The 19,054-nt window shown below is 36.4% G+C and overlaps 1 long non-coding RNA gene across 6 annotated transcripts in view; it reads right to left on the reverse strand.

Annotated features, from left to right (window-relative positions):
• Nucleotides 1-2,336: 2,336 nt before the first annotated feature.
• The window catches only part of LOC141729188 (uncharacterized), a 194,724-nt gene continuing 178,006 nt past the window's right edge, over nt 2,337-19,054 (reverse strand). For all 6 annotated transcript variants that reach the window (XR_012580519.1, XR_012580513.1, XR_012580516.1 and 3 more), the window contains one exon: nt 2,337-13,989. This is a non-coding gene — a long non-coding RNA (uncharacterized LOC141729188). The remainder of the gene's footprint in view (nt 13,990-19,054) is intronic.

The raw sequence follows: 19,054 nt of genomic DNA on the forward strand, positions 1-19,054 counted from the left end.
TGGGGCCCAAACTTTATTCCTTCCAAGGTTCTGTCTTAGTGTGGTCATGTCAGATTCAGTCAACTGTAAATGTTCTGAGCTTCTTGAATGGCTCCCCCATCACTGTTTCTTGACAGCTTTGTTGCTCCAGGGACACCAACACCAATTTGCAGCTTGCCAGTGAAACAGCAATAGTTTCCATGATACCTTGCCTCCTTTGCCAACTTCCACATTCCCTGTTGTATCACAGCAAATACCCCCAGAGGATCTCCCTTTGTCATCTTAGCAGTTCCTAGCCTCAATCTCCCCTTTTCTTCACCCTGTTTTTAGTTCTCAAACCAACATCCAGCTCAGCCCTTGCAATCTCCAGCCATTTCTGTATTTCCTTTGGATCTGTAAGGTACAACATAAATTCACCCTGTCTACTGAAGGCACTGAAGGACATTTTCAGCAGCATGCTATCTCCAACTGTTAAGTTCTCAGCAAGAATTTACATTTTCTTACTGTAAATTAGATATAATCAAGACAGCAGTGGTTTCAGGTGATATCTTCAGTCTGATTAAGTGTGAAAGATCACATTGTTTTGCTAACTGGCTTCAAAGCCTCTTGTTTTTGTTTTGTTTCCAAATTTTTCTTCAGGGCTCCGCTAGTGCATGACATGTTGTTCATGGTTTGACTACTCTGTCCTCTCCCTCTGCTGTTAAACCAATTTGTGATCAGTTAGTTTATTATATATATTCTTTTTTCATATTTGTACTCATTGTGTTACTAATGTTTTGGACCATGGAAATTAAATTCAATAACCAAAAGTTACCAAAGTGGCCTTTTGAATAAACCTTAATTTTATTAGCTCAGGAGGAGTATGGAATTTGAGTCCTGCTGAGATAACATCACACAGTAGGTCACACCCAAGGGCTGACATTATCTCTCAGGGGCACACACTCCTGGGGTGTCATATTAATTATAGTTAATTGCATGGAAATTAATGAGCTTTTTCAGGGGCTACTGGGCTACTCTACAGCTGCAAGGAAAACTGATTTTTATGTTTCTTGGTCTTTGAACAGTTAAATGCTTTCACTTTATTTTCATTTACTGTCCTCTCTTCTAGTGTATAACTAATTTCATAATTTTCATTGCTTCCTAACACCACTACTATATGTGCTTTCAGTAAGAAATTTTCTCCAGTGTTTTTATTGTATATCATCTATGCCTAAGAAAGGAAATTTGCCTCATTTACCTTAAAAATCCCCTTGATTTTGAGAGAAGTTTAAAAACCATTTGCAAGTATAAACATCTAAGGGATATAATGCATGATTCTCCATGCTCTCCAGTTCTTATTTAGACAACATCCAGACAGCCAAGCTATCTATAATAAACTACTAAAACAGGATCATGATGTTGCTGATAATTAACTTCAGAATTCATGTTAAAGAGCTGTATTAAAAACCTAATACCTTCCTGAAACTAAAGCCCTAATTATACAGAACATGGGCTATTTCAATGCCAGAAGTGAAAAACCCAAACAAGAACCTATATTTCTGAAAGAATTTGTTAGCTTGGGAGCAGATATTTTGGGTTTCCATTTACTTGACAGATCTTGGTCCCTTTTGGATATTTCCCTACTACATATGATAAACTCATGTATTCCATATTCATAGACCTGTAATACTTACTAAACAAATTTAACATTCAAGGCATTTCTATTTTTGATAACCTTTTTGTTGAATATAGAGTGGGGCTGATTTTATGGAGTAACTGTAAGAAGCTGAAAGACATGATGAATGAATTGAGAAAAACTTGCTGTGAAGAAATAAGGATGATGCTGTGCTATCACTGCTGAGTGTTATTCATTATACACTATGAGCACTGCTGCAGAATATTTAGTGGTGAACACTTAGAAAGCTCAGTATATCTTAAAAGCCCAGAGGAATTAATTAGGCCTTAAATAACCCCTGTTAATTTTTAGCACATACTAGTCACTTTCCACTGACAAGATTTTACAAAAATACCCTTTTCTCAAGACTTCCAAATATTTCCAACATCATAATGAACCCCATTTCTAAAATCAGTATCTTTTCATGGAAAACACAATGTTGAGCACTTGAAAGCTCTAATGCAGCCTATATTCCTATAAAATTTATTCTTTGCAATAATATGGTCTTAAAGTTATGACTCATAAAAACATAATTTCATTGAAAATAAAAAAAGTGAGAAGTTTTAAATGAGCAAAAAATGAATGTAAGATATTAAGTACTTATTCATTGCTATATAAAGTTTGATATTTTTTCAAAACAATTGATACAGATGGAAAGAAAAGAACATTAAATAAAGTTATAACAAAGTTCAGTTTACTTTTGAATTAATGTTGGTGATTCCAAGTACAGCTGTATTTGATGACATACTTAACTTTTTCAGTTTGAACAGAATAAAAATATCAAGAGCAAAAATTTGCATAAAACTTTCAGTTTATCACTCATACACTTCAAAATGGCTGTTTCAAACTCATCTTTTCAGTTGTTTAAGACATAACTTAAAGCAGTACTTACAGGAGGCAGCTCTTTTGACAGCAGACACTAATCTAAGAGATAAAGGCCTTAAAACAGTCCAACAGTTGCAAGCTGAATTCTGACAAAAATAAGTATGGCACACTTTTTTAGGAGTGAAAACATTCAGCTGCTGCAGAAAGTTAGTAAAAGATAAAGCAGATTCTTCAGTGTGTAGGCCTTTAAATCAGCATAAATTATCTTTTTTAAAGACTCCTGTAGTCAAAACTGTTGCTGAATACAGAGAAGAATTTTGATGCTCTACCCCATGTTAACTACAAAGGTATCATAGCAGCCCCTTCTGGGTTTAGAAACTATTAATTCATGCATCTTGACCTACTGCAGAGAAAATTTTTATCAAATAAAACTTTTCTTTGTTAGCTTTTAATATTTCATTAGAACTTCATCCTTCTAGGCCAGTGGATACTGGTGAGCTGGTGACTGGCAAATTACTTCCTGCAGCCTAAATGAGCTGTGGCACACCCTTCTGCAAGTCAGTAAATTTACCATGGGTCAAAAACATCTCACCAAGGACTTCCACAAACCAGCAGCATGTCTAACTTTGTCATACAGATCTAGAACAGATGCTCTTACCCAAGAACCTAAATGATGTGTAAGGATGTATTTCTGTAGCCATTTAATTTGGAACTAGATAATCTTGAAGGTCCCTTCCAACCTGGGCAGAGAACCTCAACAGGGCAAGGCCTGACCCATGCCCTACCACACATTCCAAAGCCCCAAGATGTCTTGGAACAGATTCCCTTTTCCAGTCCCTGACACTGTCTTCCCATTTTATTTTCATTTCAGGTATAAGTGCACTGTATTTATTTTTTGTGTTCTCTTGAATCTGTGTGAATCCTATGTTTGAGTCATCAAAGTATCATCTAACATGTTGATCTCCAAGGGCAACATCACATGAGCTATGTTGTTGCCTATAAGAGAAGCTTTAAATATGAAGTTTTAAATACAACCTATAATTAAAAGCAGTTTGGACTTAGTGAAAACTTGGGTAAAAATATCTATCTCCACTGAATAATAAATATTTTCCTGATTGCAAAGACCAATAATCAAATGACATCCCAACCCTAAGTGTCTTGCAGGACAATAGCAGTTTTTGATTCTTTTATACCACATGAGGCACAAAACCTTATTGAAGATATTTTATTTCCTCCTATTTACCCTCATTAACAAGTGGGAAGATTCTAAACATTGTGTTTCTGGTTTGCAGTAGATACAAAAATTTGTCACGAGAGATGCCAGACAGGGCATATTCAGTGCAAGGTGTAGGATGTATTTTGAATTAATGCTGGAGAAAAGTACCCAGAGTTTTATCTCTAAGAAGAGATTAATTTGGCTGGTTACTTGAAATTAGTTTATGACAAAATGTACACAGGTGTGAAGAGAACGTTCAAGAGAAGGTTTGCATCATTACAGAACTTTTAGAGTAAAAGTTACAATTGGAAAAGTATTTTTAAATACTCAGAGAATTGCAGAATGGTTTGGGCTGGAAGGTACCTTGAGGATCGTGTACTTCCAAATCCCATGCCGTGGGCAGGAGCACCTATTGCTAGACCACTTTGCTGAGGACCCCATCCAACCTGGCCTTTAACAGTGGTGCATCCACAGCTTCTCTGGGCAGCCTGTTGGGGTGTCTCACAACCCACACTGAAGCCCACACCCTTTTGATGAGGAGGATCCCAGAACTGAGTGAGCACTGCAGGAGGGTCTGAGCAGAGCAGAGGGGCTGCTCCCTTCCCTTGCCCTGCTGCTCCCTCTGCTTTTGGTGCAGCCCAAACACGCTTGGCTTTCTGGGCTGTGAAGTGCACATTACTGGCTCACGTCCAGCCTCTCATCCAGCAGCACCCCAAGGAATATGTAATGTAAATCCTTTCTCCAGAAGTCATTTTCATGTAGAACTGATCACATTGGTGCATGATAGAAAGACCTCTTTGTGGACAAGTAGCTCTTACAGGAAGGAGATAGCATTTATAACTACCTATTGACAACATAGTGTTCTATAGTGACAATGCTAGAATTGGCTTTTCCTTCCTTAAACCATCATTGTATTGAACCATGTAACCAGAAAATCACAATGCAGTGATCATTCTCCATACTAATCCTTCTGTGGGAGCTTAATGACTTGTCTGCTCATCTTGGAGCAGACAATGGAAGCAATAGCTGTCCTGGTGACTTTGCATAAATCATTATTGGTAAAAGTGAAAGAAAACCTATATACAGAAAGTAAGCAGTGAGATAGCTCACATTTTTGGTATTAATTCTAATTGGCTTTAAAGCATCTGTAATCCAGTGAATAAATAGATAAAAAGCAAAAGATGCAAATATTATCCCAAGGTACAATCAATAAGATTCCCTACATAGTCAGTGAAGTCATTTAATATCTCAGAATGATCGACCTTCATAAGCAAAACCATACAATGTGCTTGTAAATACCAGCATGTTGTTCAAGGACCAGAGATAATACAATGCATGGTAGAAAGATACAGACTTTAACAGTTCAATAACTGAAAAATGAGGTACCTTTACAAGATTATCTTACAGAAAAAAACATGGGAAATCTGAGCCTTTTTAAGTAAGAGAGTTGAACACCATGGATTATAGGTTTGTAATTCACAAACTGTCTGTAGGAAATGGTGCTGAGGATATGTCCTGGGCTTCCCAGAGAAAACATTTCTGTAATTAATAGAGCAAATGCAGCAGAAAGAGCTGTATTCTCTCTGTTAGTAAGAGCTCACAGCCTGTAGAGACATTTACTCTGGTGTGTATGACTTGTGGATTCTTGAACCCTGATTCACCATGGATTTGAACAGCATAAAAAATAAAATATGTCTGTAACTTTATTTTCAAACACATGAATGAGAAAAGAGACAGTGAAGAGTAAAGGGGTCTATTCTTTTTCTTGTGCTACTGGCTGATTTAGTTCTGCATTCCCCAAACTGAATAAAGATATCCCAATTTTGGTGTTGTGTACCTTTATTCTTTAAAAGGGGAGAGGAAAAAAAAAGTGCACAGAGGTAGTAATACACATGTGTTTAGAAAGGGTCTTTCCTTAGCCTTTGCTCCCCTCATGCTCTGTTATAATCTTGTTGAAATTTGTCTTAAATTAGAGTATAAGCCCTTCAGGACCTGGTCTGTATCTTTAGTAGTGGTTACACAGAGCTAAGGCTTTAAGCAGAAGAGGAAGAAAAAGAAACAGCAAGCAGGAATAGAAAGAGCCAGGGCTTAAAAAAGAAAGTATAATGGCCTCTTTTAATACTCTTCTAGTTAGTTCTTTAGGGAGCTAGACAGCAAGTTTGATTTGTATTGGCATATTTGCAACACTTGCATCTTTTATCAAAGACATCAAGATGTCAAAGAAGATAGATGGAAGAAATATTAATACAATTCTGAATTACACAATGAATTTACTTTGGATTCCTTTGCAAAACAGCCTCTCTTCCTAACGATTCCCATTCTTTTGTGTAAAAATAATTAGGAAATAATTTTTTGCAGGTGCTGTAGGTGATTTGCTTCACTTCATATAACTGTGTAACTTATATGCTGCTTCATGTTAATGGCTTGAGTAAAATTACTTTTTATTAGAAATGGTGATCTAATCTTAAACAGTCACTTGACAAATGATGTAAAAATGATGCAGAGCTTCTGAAGCTGAAGCATTTCCCTGGATGGCTGGCTGCTTTAGGCTGTGTGAGAGGGCAGCAGGGAGTGAGCTTTGGGGCAGCCCTTCAGACAGGCAGATGATCTCCATGTCTTTGAGCATCCGCTCTGCTTTGAGCCACTAGTGGGCCATAAGCAAACCATTCTTTCCAGCTGAACCTTCCCCAAGTAGTCAGGGGTTCAGTATGGTACACGTAGTACACTAACACAGCCTTATTCTGAGGAATATTAAATGTGCTGCAGGAAACAAAAATACCCTGTCTCCAAATGCATAATGTGCATCCTGACATAAAGACCAGAAGTTTTTTCTTTCCTAACTGGTGTGCATGAGGCTCAATAGGTTCAGTGGCAGAAGAGAAAAACTTTAGTGATGAGTATTACCAAAATAGAGAGGAGATTTTAAATTGGAATTGAATTTTGAAATAATTAATTAATCATCTTTATTTTTCTCAAAATACATCTGCAAAGTTATGTTACATATAGACTGAAAGAATTCCAAAGTGTACAAAGCACTTGCTTTTCTCTTGAGTGAGTTGTAATGAGTTGTGGTGCACTCAGTGACTATATCTGAAGAACATGCCTAAAAACTTATGTATCACACTGGATAGTCTGTACTTCCTTTGAGTTTATTAAAGGTTATTTTACACTGTGAGTAATGGCTAAAAATGTTTGTTGCCTAACTAATTGCTGTGTGCAATGAGTAATTTAAAGACTGAACACTTCCTGTGGATACTCACTCCACACTTTTAGCATCCATTTTTGATTCATGTGTTCGTAATATCCAAAGGCAAAATTTATATCTAAAGAATTTTGTTTCCCCAAATGCCTTTGATTTATTTTCCTCATTTATATTGCCATTGCATTTGAAGTGTGCCAGGCCATTATGGAAGTGCTGTGGAAGAAATAACCTCCCTATGAAATGCACAATCAAAAGCATCTATCCTGCAAGCTGCTCTTCATAGGGGACCTTTGTCCCTGACTGGAGCTCTTTTGAACAAATCCCAGGAATAAGGAACCATCTCTGCAGGATCTTTATTTATTTTTTTTTTTAATTTCTTTTTCTTTTTTAATGAAGAAGGCTAAGGAAACAGGGAGCATAAATAGGAAAGATTTTGTAATTCAGTTGTCCTCTGCAGTTAATTTCTAAATTATGAAATGTGAGACGGATGATAAATATCTTCAAATATTTGATAAATGCATAAAAATGCAACTACCTAATTCCAATTATTATAATTACCAGAGAAGGCCTGTATTTAAAAATAAGTTATCTGTGGTGCAAAATGAAGTAGACAGACATGTAATCAATCACACAGTCTTGAGTCTGTTCCACCTCTGTGCACTCACAGGGCTGAGAGAGGCAGTTCTGTGCATATAGCTTTGCATGTCGTAGCATATGGGTAAGGTCTGCCTCAAGGACGCCTTGTAACCATAAATTTGGCATTCTTAAACCCTTCTAGGACTTGGCTTCTATGAACAAATGACAGCTTTTTAACTTTTTAAAATTCTCATTAGGTACAATTGCAATGTTTTTCCAACAGCTCCTTCACCACTGCAACAGAGATGTAAAGCATGGGGGACATTATATTGCTATTGAGTCAATCACCTGCCATGGAATGTGACTTGTAGCTCATGGTGTCATTTAGCAAAATTTCCTGTGCATTCTTCTCTTTCTGAAGCATTTTAAGTAGCACACCCATTATTTGACATTTGTTATGTTGGTAGTAGGCTGGGTTTAAGCCTTTAAAATATTTACAGTTAAAAATCACCTTTGCAAAATGCTGAATTTTGCCTTAAAGATGTAGTGATCGAAAAATACTTGTTGATACTTGAGTTAAACACAAATGGAATTTTAAGAGACAAGGAAAAGGTGATTCCACAGCTTGACAACTTTTTTATTGTTGTATTCCAAAGGCTTGCTACAAACAGCACCGGTGATGACTTTTTTAGGAATGCTTCTTTTTGTTAGAAAAAATCTTTTATAATAAAAATGTTGAGAAATATAAATATGAGTTACTAGTGCCTTTCAAATGTACTGGACCTTAAAACCCAAGGAACAATTTTCTCAATATAGAGGTTTTGTAGTAAACTTAGTAAGCAGTCACATAAGGATTTTTTTAAAATCCAGGCAATTCACCTGTTTCTTAGCTAACTGAAAATACTTAACCTTCAGTTTTGTGTTTTACAATATATTCATGGCATCCATCTAGTAACACATGAATTCTAGAAACTTACTGATTTATACCATAATAGAAATCCATTTGGGTTCTTTTGCAGCTGCATAATTCAGGGCTTTCTCTAGCTGCTTTTCTCTGAGCCTCATTTTTTTCCAGAATGTAACCTCCCTCTACAGATCCCCTTAATGGGGCCTTGTATAGGTGAGAATGTTCTACTTTGCTGATGCAAATTTTAGTTTCACACCTTTTAGTGCGCATCAGCCTCTCCTTTACTCATAGCTGCCCCAAGCAGTCCCCACACCACACTGCTGTTGGGAGAAGACCACAGCCATGTTTCAGCTTCCATTTTTGTTTCAGGTTAAAATAAGATAATAAATTTTTCTTTTGAAAAGTGCCTTGGCCTTTGTACCCCTGAAAAGTTTTGATTACTACAGGACTTCAGATGGGAGTTATTAAAGATTTCCAAGTAAATGGCTGGAAAAAAAAGTTGAATTCACACTGACTTTTGATCAAAGGGCTGCTCCACCATTGCACTCAGGGTAATTCAGGGACACCTTGCAGTAGATAGTATGCAGAGCAACTGTTGTATCATAAATTCATAAATGCATTTATTTTTGTGGTAATATTACTGAGAAGGATTAAGTAAATGTATGTAAGTGGAATGTTTTATTTTCTTGGGCCGTATTAGATCAATTTCAAAAACAGCCTGTGAAGGATTTAGTATCTAAACTTACAGAGGCTTCTTGTTTCCAAGCTATAATCAGTGTCTCTTCACGACCTTTTGAGAGAGCCAAAACACATTGCTGAAGCTGGACCAAAGAGGCCTGGGGGCTAAATGTTTTATGGCCTTTTTCAGAGTCCTTCAGCCAGGACAGGAACATGGTGGTGGCAGCTAAGGATATATTTATTCATTCCCAGTCTAGGTAGTTATATTTTCAAGGACTTTAGGCTGCAGTGCTTAGCAATAACTCTCTAAAACTTTACGAATTACAGTAAAGGAAGTGTAAGTTGTTCTCTTCCAAAAATAAGCTGAAAAGACATCTTAAAATGTACACTAGATGCCCTTTTCCACACAGTTCTACTAAAAAGGTTTCTTCTACTAAAAAGGTTTGCATTTAAGTTTCACACATTCAATTTAACATCCAAAATGCCAACATACCAGCCTGAAAGCTTCAGCTCAAAACAATTATTTTTGGTTTTTTGATCACTGAATTTAATTTTTTCCTAAAGCCAAATAATATCTATCTATGATTATTCAGAAATATAAAAGAAAGCGTAAGTTACAGCAAGCCTGAATTAGGTGCACATTTTCGATGATGAGCTTAAAACATAAGATTAATGACTGTACAAATCTCTTAAATTGTCCTTTGCATTTCTATATAGATCCCATTATTCCTAGAAAATTTTTCAGGACATTTCAGTTTTTGTCAGAACTCACACAACCTTTCTTATCTATGAAGCTGGGCTTCCCAGCTGTTGGATAGAGGATGTGCTTTTCTTATAACTCTCATCTGGTACTAAATGATAAGAAGGACAACAACACTCCATTTTAAAACTGTTGCAAAGGAAAGCTCCTATTTTCACAAAAGGATGTTCTCATTTTTTAATATTAATCTCTAAGAATCTAATAATCTAATAAAATCTTTTGCATCATGGTTTATTTTTGTATGCTGTTGCTTGCAGTACATTGCCAGTAACATGAAAAAAGGGCTTATTTTTCACAATTTAAGCATCTTGTAGCATGGGAGTATTCAGCCCATGCAAATGAATTGCTTTAAACAATAAGAAATATGGCGCCTTCTGCAAATGACTTGGTCCAAACAACAAGAAATTCATTGATTCTTGAATGAATCAATTTGCAGAGTACTGCAAAATTCTCAAGCGCTTGTATTTTTAATGTCTCACACTGCTTGTATTGGAATTTCTACAAGATGAAGCAAACCAATCCTCATAGCACTGTTTACCTTTTTTCTCATCTTTTAATAGATACCCAACACTTGTTGGCAAGTAAACTTGCAGATGACGAAAATTCAGTCTGTCATCTTTAAAGATATCTGAGTGCTGGGTTTGGTAAACCCAGACACTCACAGAAATATCCTGAGTCTAATGCTGACTTGCTGTCTGTAGTTCTGTTTTCTTTGCATAAACAGTGCATATTTCTCACAAATCAAACTTCCAGCCCCATGCTAAAACATTTCTTCCTCGTAACTAATCTGAATCTTTTAGTTTAAACCTCTTTTAGTTTAAAACCATTATCCCTTGTCCTGTCACTACAGGTCCTTATTAAAGAGTCTCACTCCATATTTCACACAAGCTGAGTTTCCTTTGGGTGTATTCCAAAAAGGCAGGATCCCATTATTCAGCAGTTAACCATGTCTGGCTCAGAATCTCATAGTCATAGTTTTGCTGCTTCTCTTATAAACCAAGACCCTTAAAAATGTTAATGCTTCTCTCCACTGGATCTCACTGTTGCTCAGCGCAAAGCTAGGCTCAGTTTGTATTCATCAACTAGCAAGTCATCACCAGCCACTTCAAGCACAGGCCTTGGTTTTGCAAAAAATTAAGTCCTGTCCTAATCTTATCTGTTGGAGTAAAAGCTTATACATAAGCCATGTATATTACCAGAAAAAGAATTCCACGTACCTCAAAATATGTAAATATCTTAGGGATTTCTACAGAAATGTAGATTTTTATGTGTATGTGTATGTATGCAATACATAAGCAAATATGGTAAGATGGATGTGCATTTAAAACTTTTCAAAGACTATAGTTTCATTTCTTACAAAGAAAGTTGAGATTTTAAATGTCCCCAAGGATGAAGAGTGTGGACAACCTGTTCCAATGTCTGATAACTATCACAGTAAATTATTTTTTTAAATTTTTTTGGTGGCTATTGACCACCTTTGTCACAAGGACATATTGCTGGCTCGAGTTTATGGAATGATTTTTTGTTGGGTGGTTTTCTTGGTTTTTGATATTTTTTTTTTCTTTAATATATCCATGAGAACTTTTGCAAAATCTAGAACCTAAACGACATACTAAAAAGTTTATCTATAAAAACCATTCACTAGTGCCAACTTCTACACAAAAGAAACTGGAAGGTCCCAGGTTTTATGTTTTTCTTCAGATAGTGATAACCTGTCTTATTGAGCAAACTGACCACTCGAACATTGATGCTCAGTAGCTGCACAGTGAACATTCCTCATCCTTGGTGAAATGTTTGTGTCACAGTGCACATGCTTGGCTGCCAGCATTAGTTTTCTAAGGCCATCCACAGAGAATCTGTGTAAGAGGTTACCCCACTGGCTAAAGCTCTTCACTTGGGACTCAGATCTGCTCTCCTTGACATGAGGATCAGGTGCTCCCCTTCAACTGATGTTGAGAGATAATTTGTAAATTGTGTTGTCAACACAACATTTTATCTGTTCCAAATAGCTCATAAACAAACCTTTGATTAATTCTTCCAGTCTGTTTCTTCTGGACAGGATTTACAGCATTCTACTTATTTGGATGAAAAATAGAGAGAGACAAGTTGTCACCACTGAGATAAAGAGTATTTTTTTTCTTCATTTTGTAGCTTAAGGAACATTTTATCATGACTTTACTTTTCTGAAAATGGCAGAAAATTTAAATTTGTGACTGATGATACCAAAGCTGTAAAACTTGATGAAATCAAGAGTGTTCATACCTAATTACCACAAGCTACACACATTTTAGGCCAGGAACATCCAGTTCACAATGGAAACTGTGAAGCTTGGAATCGTTATTCCAAGATCAATGCGTAGGATGATATTAGCCAATGACATTTGAAAGAGCTGTTTATTTATAGCCTCAGCTGAACATTGCAACACAGCTGGAGGAAAAAATGAGTAATTTCAAAGACAAATAATTCAGAAGGAGATCTGTTGGGGGTGGGGGCATTTACTGAGTTTACTGTGTCCAGACATTTAATAGCATTAAAGCACAGAATCTGAAGGAATAAGGCTTACTTTACTGACCTTGTCTTTTGTTATAACATTAAATTTAACTCACAGCTCGGAAGATCACATTAGTTTGGCTTTGAAACATTTTTCATTTATGTGTGCCTTTGAATCAGCACACTACTATCTCTGTTGATTTAGTCCATTCAAGATGTATGTTTAGTTCTGAAGCACTGTTTATGTAAGGCTCTTATATCACCCTACAGCACAGCTACCATCCAACAACTTGGGATTGAAAATTAGAAACTGAATGCCACTGGAATAAAATTCAATTCCTTTCAAAATTATTATGATAAAACATATACAAGCAGTTTGAGGCTGATATGAAAAGATTAAAGCAAATAGCTATCTATTAATTTCAGGAGTATCAGAAATGTAAATAAGAACCTGACACACCAATTCCTTTTTGAATGCTAGCTAGTTTCCACCACCCAACACTCTTGGATAAAATACTCTTTTGCAATCTGCATTTCCAAGTTTGCATAATTGCAACTTTAAAGCCAACTTTGCTCTGCTTTTTTCTTTTTCTTTATTTTTTTATACTGAACCTTCTGGGTGTGGGATCTCAGGATTTGAGTCCTGGCATGCCGAGCCCCCGAGACCATCCTTGGGGGGCCCGGGAGTCCTGGAATGTTGCCAGAAGTGTCTGGTGGCAGGACTTTGACCCTACACGGGAGACGACACCTTTATGAAGATAAGAGGGCTTCACCGGGTGAATGGTGAAGGGATTAGCTAATTAGAGGGTAAGAAACAGGGTTTAGGATTTATGTACAGGGGGGTTTAGAGGAGCAAGATGGAGGAATTGGGGTGTGTCCTGCCCTCCTTCTTCTTCCTCCTCTCCTCCATCTTCTTTGGCCACGGTGGCATTTTTGGATTGGTTATTACTAAGAGTACACCGAGTTATAAGAATAGATGGTATTGGGGAAAAATGATAAATATTGTATACGTAACTAGGGGTATAAAGATACGTGGCGGTCCGTGGGACGGCACAGTGTGCCCATGGCTGACTGCTGAGCAGATCTTTGTTAGGCTGAAAGAACATCTTTTAGATAAACAATTAATAAACATAAAACCAGAAAGAAGAACTGAAGCCTCTTCTCGTCCTTCGATACGCGGGCTGCTCAAGGCCACCCCCGGGCCTTTCAGGCCCCTCAAACAGCCGAGATAAACCGGACACTGGGTTTAAAAAAATACTTATTTTTGGTTCTTATTTTGGCACATGCATTAAAGCTCATAATGTAAAAGTGAAAAGTCTGTTCTTGAGGAAGGACAGCAATAGATTGATGTTTGTAGATAGTTTGTATATAACACCCAGGGTAATACTAATCCAAATATAGAAAGTAATTACCCTGACCTTGATATCTGTCATCATTATCTTGCTTATTACACAAATGTTTTGCTAAGAATGTCATCAAAACCACAGTTTTAGATCTATTTCCAGTAAGAAACTCCTTCTAATCATTTCTCTCCAAGTATTGTGGTTCTAAAGATACAAAAGTATCAGTGTATCTAATTGCCATAATTGTTCCAAGAAAGAATTATGATAAACCTTCTTTGTAGACTTCATTCCAATGGCTTTTATGTACTACTTGCAGTGCCAAAGCATTTCAAAACTCTTTGTAGAAGATTATCTTGTACCTGGGGAAAAAGAAAGGAGAACAAAAAGAATTATTTTAGGGAGTTAAAACACCTGAAGTGCATTTGATTCTTTCATAGGAAAATATGTCAGAAATTGTCAAAACACCCTAATGTTTCCCAACTTGTAGGAAACATTTCCAGTGTACTAGGCACATACCAGCAGCATGGCTAAATGTAACACTAGCCCCTGAGAAACGAGAGGTTCATACATCCACGAAAAAAGAATAATACAGAGTAATTCTCAGTCTTCTGAGAACAGCAGTGGACTATTGGGCTTATTTCATGATCATAAAAGCCTCATAATCTATGATTGCTGCAAGCAGAAATGATTTATTGGAGTGCTCTCACATATGTAAGATAAAACTATAACTTGCTGGCAGCTATTATTTTTAAAGGAGGGTATTAAAGGAAGGGGGAACAGCTTGCTTACTTTGTTGCCTCAGAAAGTGATATTTAGCAGCTCCAAAATACCAGTGTTGATGAATAGTTGCGGTGAAATTATAACCACTGTTTAACAATGAGATAAAGTTTCGCCTCCATGAGGAAAATATAGACTACAAAATCTGATTGTAAACAACCAATGCTTTATATTCTTCCCTAACTGAGCAATTTTTGAATTTATGCCAATCCGACAAATGCATTAATAATCTTTAGCCACTAGGTATTTGTGAAAGAAATTGGAAATTATTTTTAATTTGCTAGTGTGGTGAAGCAATAAGACACTGATTCAGGAAGGAGGAAGAAATGGCAGTATGTGTTTGCTATTTTCCTAAGAAAATGCAGAAACACACATACAAGTTGTACCTTTTACGTATATACACATTCTCCCACACAAAGCAAGTGGAGTGAATAGAGAGAAGAAACTATAATCAGTTGCTAAATAATAAGGAAGGAAACTAACTCAAAAGCAGAAGAGTCTCTAATGAGTTATGACACTCAAAGTCATTTTAAAGATTAAATTTATACTTGATATATAATTTTAATTAGTATTACTTTATGTTCTTATTGAGTTTTGTTCAGTTTTTTCATCTGTAAAATATAGTGTAAAACACACAGCCTATTTGCTCTGTATAATCCATGGGAGGAGGTCTGGGAGAGAAATTTATTAAGAAATTAAAGACGGTGGTAAACTGCATTTTAAAAGCTTTGTTCTGTTCACCTTGATTTCAAAACCAGTGCAAGAATCCCATGCAACAGAATCAAGACAGTCAGTAATAAAGAAAAGAAAATCGAAATATCTACAGACAACTGCTTGAACAGGACTCTTAGTTTTACCAAACTTAAACATGAGATGCAATGTGTTACCCTACTCATCTGAGAGCCACAAAAATTCTTCATGTGGAAAATTTAAACTGCTTTGAGATGCCTTATTTTAGTGTAAATAAGTGTATAACATCACATGCATGAATAGTTATTGCCATTTAAAGCCCTCCTGTTAAAGGGGTGGGATACCATGTAGTTGTGGAGTATAGGTAAACTGGGAACTAAAATTAAACAAGGAGGCATTATTGAGTTCTAAGTCCCCAAAGACAGTCTCTTTGAAAGAAAGAGTAGTGAGTATGAAACAAATAAAAAGCCAAGCAAGAGCCCTGAGTAAGGTTTATGCATTGGGTAGCAGTACTTAAATGATCATATATGAAGCAGAAGAGTTATATAAGTCGAAAAATTAATCTGCATTAAAGTACAATGTGAATGGGCAGCAAGCTCTGTGTGTGGAAGCACTCATTGTTCCTTAGGTGTGTGACGGCTTTCATCACTGCCAAGGCTGGTAGCTTGTCCTACCTTTTTAATAAGTAAAGGGGGAAAAAATTGTCTCTCCTGTTCCTTTCAGAGTGCTTCTAACTTTTGGTACATTACAGAGCATATGTTCATTTGCTATGAGATCTGTCACAATTCTCCTACACACAAATGTAATGCAGAGTACCTGTTTGTTCTTTGATGCTGTGTTCCAAGCATATAGCATTTGGAAATGATTCAGCTGCCTTAACAGAGGTATCTGGTATTGTCCTGAGTTACTGACAATATCTTTGTGGAGGTGGCAGATGTGACCCTGGACTCACAGCAGACTTCTCTACGCTGACAGTTAGAAACCACCTGAAATGTCATTATATGCCTATGTTTGCACAAATTATTTTTTATCATGGGTGTTCAAATTAATCTAGATTCATTGTGGGGTTTGTTTTTTTGTTTTTATTAATTGAACAAGATTTTGGTTCTCTCTTATGTAGATTTATTGATTTCAACATTTACCAAGGAAATCTGAAAGCTCAATGGCCCCTGCTACATGATAGGTATTGAATTCATCTCATTCTTCCCAAAGGGCAATGGAGACAACAAGATATTTAGGACAGGAGAACTCACAAGTCTTCCTTCTCTGCCGCACACAGAAACTTTGAGATTTGGCTTTATGTTGAGGGAGAGCAGGGAGAGGACTGTTGAGGGCCCCATGGTTGAGGTTGCAGGAGTGCAGGGGCATGTGGAGCCTTTCCTGCCAGTTCGAAACCTGTGTCACCACAAAATACAGAAATGGTCCCAGGAGCAGATCCCCATCCATAGATCTTCAGCTCACCTCAGCAGATCTGCTTCCCCAGACTCTGCTCTCAACCTCAGCTTTAGCTCATATGGTGGCTATGTCCCAAGGTGGAGAAAGAAGAACAGAAGAAGCATTTTTGAAAAGTGCCTTTATCCCTTTTTTGTCAATCTTCTGATTAATATTTTGTGTCAGAAAAGTCTATTTCAACTTTCACATTAATGTATTGGTTTCAGTGCAGTGTTCTTTGTGAGGGATTTCCTCAGACACTATTGCTGGTGTGAAGCAATGTGTCCTAGAATAGACCATTACTTACTAAAAACATCATTAACTCTTCATCTTTATTAATTGCAGGATGAATTGAAAAGTCTGCATTACTAGGTCCAGGAAAATACCTTAACCACAAAGCTAGTAATTCTTCTGATATTGGCATTTTTAGCTTTTCCCAGCTGATGCTGCTCTACTTGATATGATTGATTTTCACTGCGAAGGAAGAACTAACTCTAGACTAGAGTATACAGCACTCGGTCATGGTAAATGACATCAGGAGTACTGCAGAATCATCTCAAACTGAGGGGCTGTATGTATGATTCAGTAGCTTATTCCAAGGCATCTTGATCTTTGACATTTTCAAAGGTATTTGAAATGTCTTTGTTCTATCTGAATGCAACATTTGACTATTGTCTTAATTCCCTCTGCTTTGTTTTTTTTTTTTTTTTCCTTTTTTTGGAGGGGGGGTGGAAGTATGTCTGGTACATCTCAAATTATTGGTATAAATGAAAATTACTATTTTTCATACATGTATCAAACTCTTTGGTTTACTCCACTAAAGAATTTAGAGTTCTGCATAAAAAATAAAAACAAGGAAAACAGAAAGTGGAAATCCTACAAAATTTGATTAAAAGGTGAAAACTAAACAATTTCTAGTAATTGAAGGTCGATATTGTCCATAAAACAAAAGAAAAGAACACATTTCACTATTAGGTCTAATCAAGCAAATCATAAAACAGTAAAACAAGGTGAAAATTAAATGAAAACTGGAGAGTGACTGAATTACCTGTTTTCTAAAGATGCCATCACATTTTATCTTCAGTCTGATTTACTGTCTGATGTAATTTGAATTTTTTTGTCACTTAGTCTCTTACTGCAAATCTTACTGTTCTGTCATTTGATTTCAAAGCTTTTATGAATTCCAAATAAATTATTTTGAAATAAATTAAATCACAGGCGAGTTAAATAAAACATTTGTTAGTTCATTCTTGTTTTCTGCTCAGATGCTTTAGCTTAATTTTATCAAAGCACAGGATCATATACTATGAATAGAGAATCCCTCACAGCCATCAATTGCCCTTTCTTTTGGTCAGAAACCAAAAATAAGATTAATTATGTAAACTTCCAAAGAGAGATTTCCAGTAACACTTTAAATGAAATGCTCCCCCCTTAAAAGGATTTAACTCAGACTTAATGAGAAAGTTATTGTATGTTAATTAAATACACACTGATTACTATGAATATTTATCGAAGTGTAACAATAATTTGCATGAAGATAGATGTTGAACAACTGAATTTCAGTAAATGTGTTCCTAATAATTATTTAACATTCACTAAATTATGCAACTAAATGATTTTTTGGCAAAGATATTGAGTATTTATTATATATTATAGGCCCAATTGTATCATTACCTACACAGGTGCAATCCTATTTAATTAAAGGGGAAGTTGTTGTCACATAACTGAGGGCAAGATGCAATCATATGTACCAACTGATTGCTGAGCATATTTAATGACACTGAACAGCATTTCTGAGATCTAGAGAAGCCATTCTATTCACTTTTTTCAAAAACTTATTGAAAATTAGGCTGAATGATCCAGCCAGAGTCTTTCCTTTGTTATACACCACGGATCCTTCAACCAGTTCCAGTTTTAGCATCCTTGCAGTCTGTGGAGTTTCTTACCTTCTCACTTTCGTGTCCTGTTTTTTAAAGCTTTTATGGCCTATTTGGTTGTAAATGTATCCTACCTGTATTGCAGCACTAAGCACTCATAAAAAGTGTAAGGGAAAATAACCCTAACTCCATTCTTTCCTACTGCTGCTCCTCTGTGGAAGACTCTTTGTGTCCTAATCTTATTTTCCTATAGAAATATGCAAAGCTTATTTTGTGAATTTCTAGTCTCCTCCCTTCTAGTATAGATGTTATTCACAGAATCTTTGTTTCATAGTCCAGCATCTGGTATCCTTCTCAGCTGGAGGAGTTTTGAGATAATTTCTATGATTTCTTAGGAGAAAGGAACAATCTTCAGGCTACTGTCAGGACTGCCATTTTCTGTGCCTCTTGTTAAAGCCAGTTTAGTCAATGGTTCAGGAACTAAGATTAAGCATAGGAGACAACCTGTTTCTGTGGGTCAGTGATGACAATATTCTGTTGGGACAGGAGAGATCCCTGCCCCCAATATAATCATGTATCTCTCTCTAGTGTCCCTTAAATGCTTATTAAGTCCTTGAATCCTTTATCAGGAGAGAGATTCTTCATCCAT

Source organism: Zonotrichia albicollis, chromosome 5 (genome assembly GCF_047830755.1).
Source record: "Zonotrichia albicollis isolate bZonAlb1 chromosome 5, bZonAlb1.hap1, whole genome shotgun sequence".
Classification (NCBI taxonomy): Eukaryota; Metazoa; Chordata; class Aves; order Passeriformes; family Passerellidae; genus Zonotrichia; species Zonotrichia albicollis.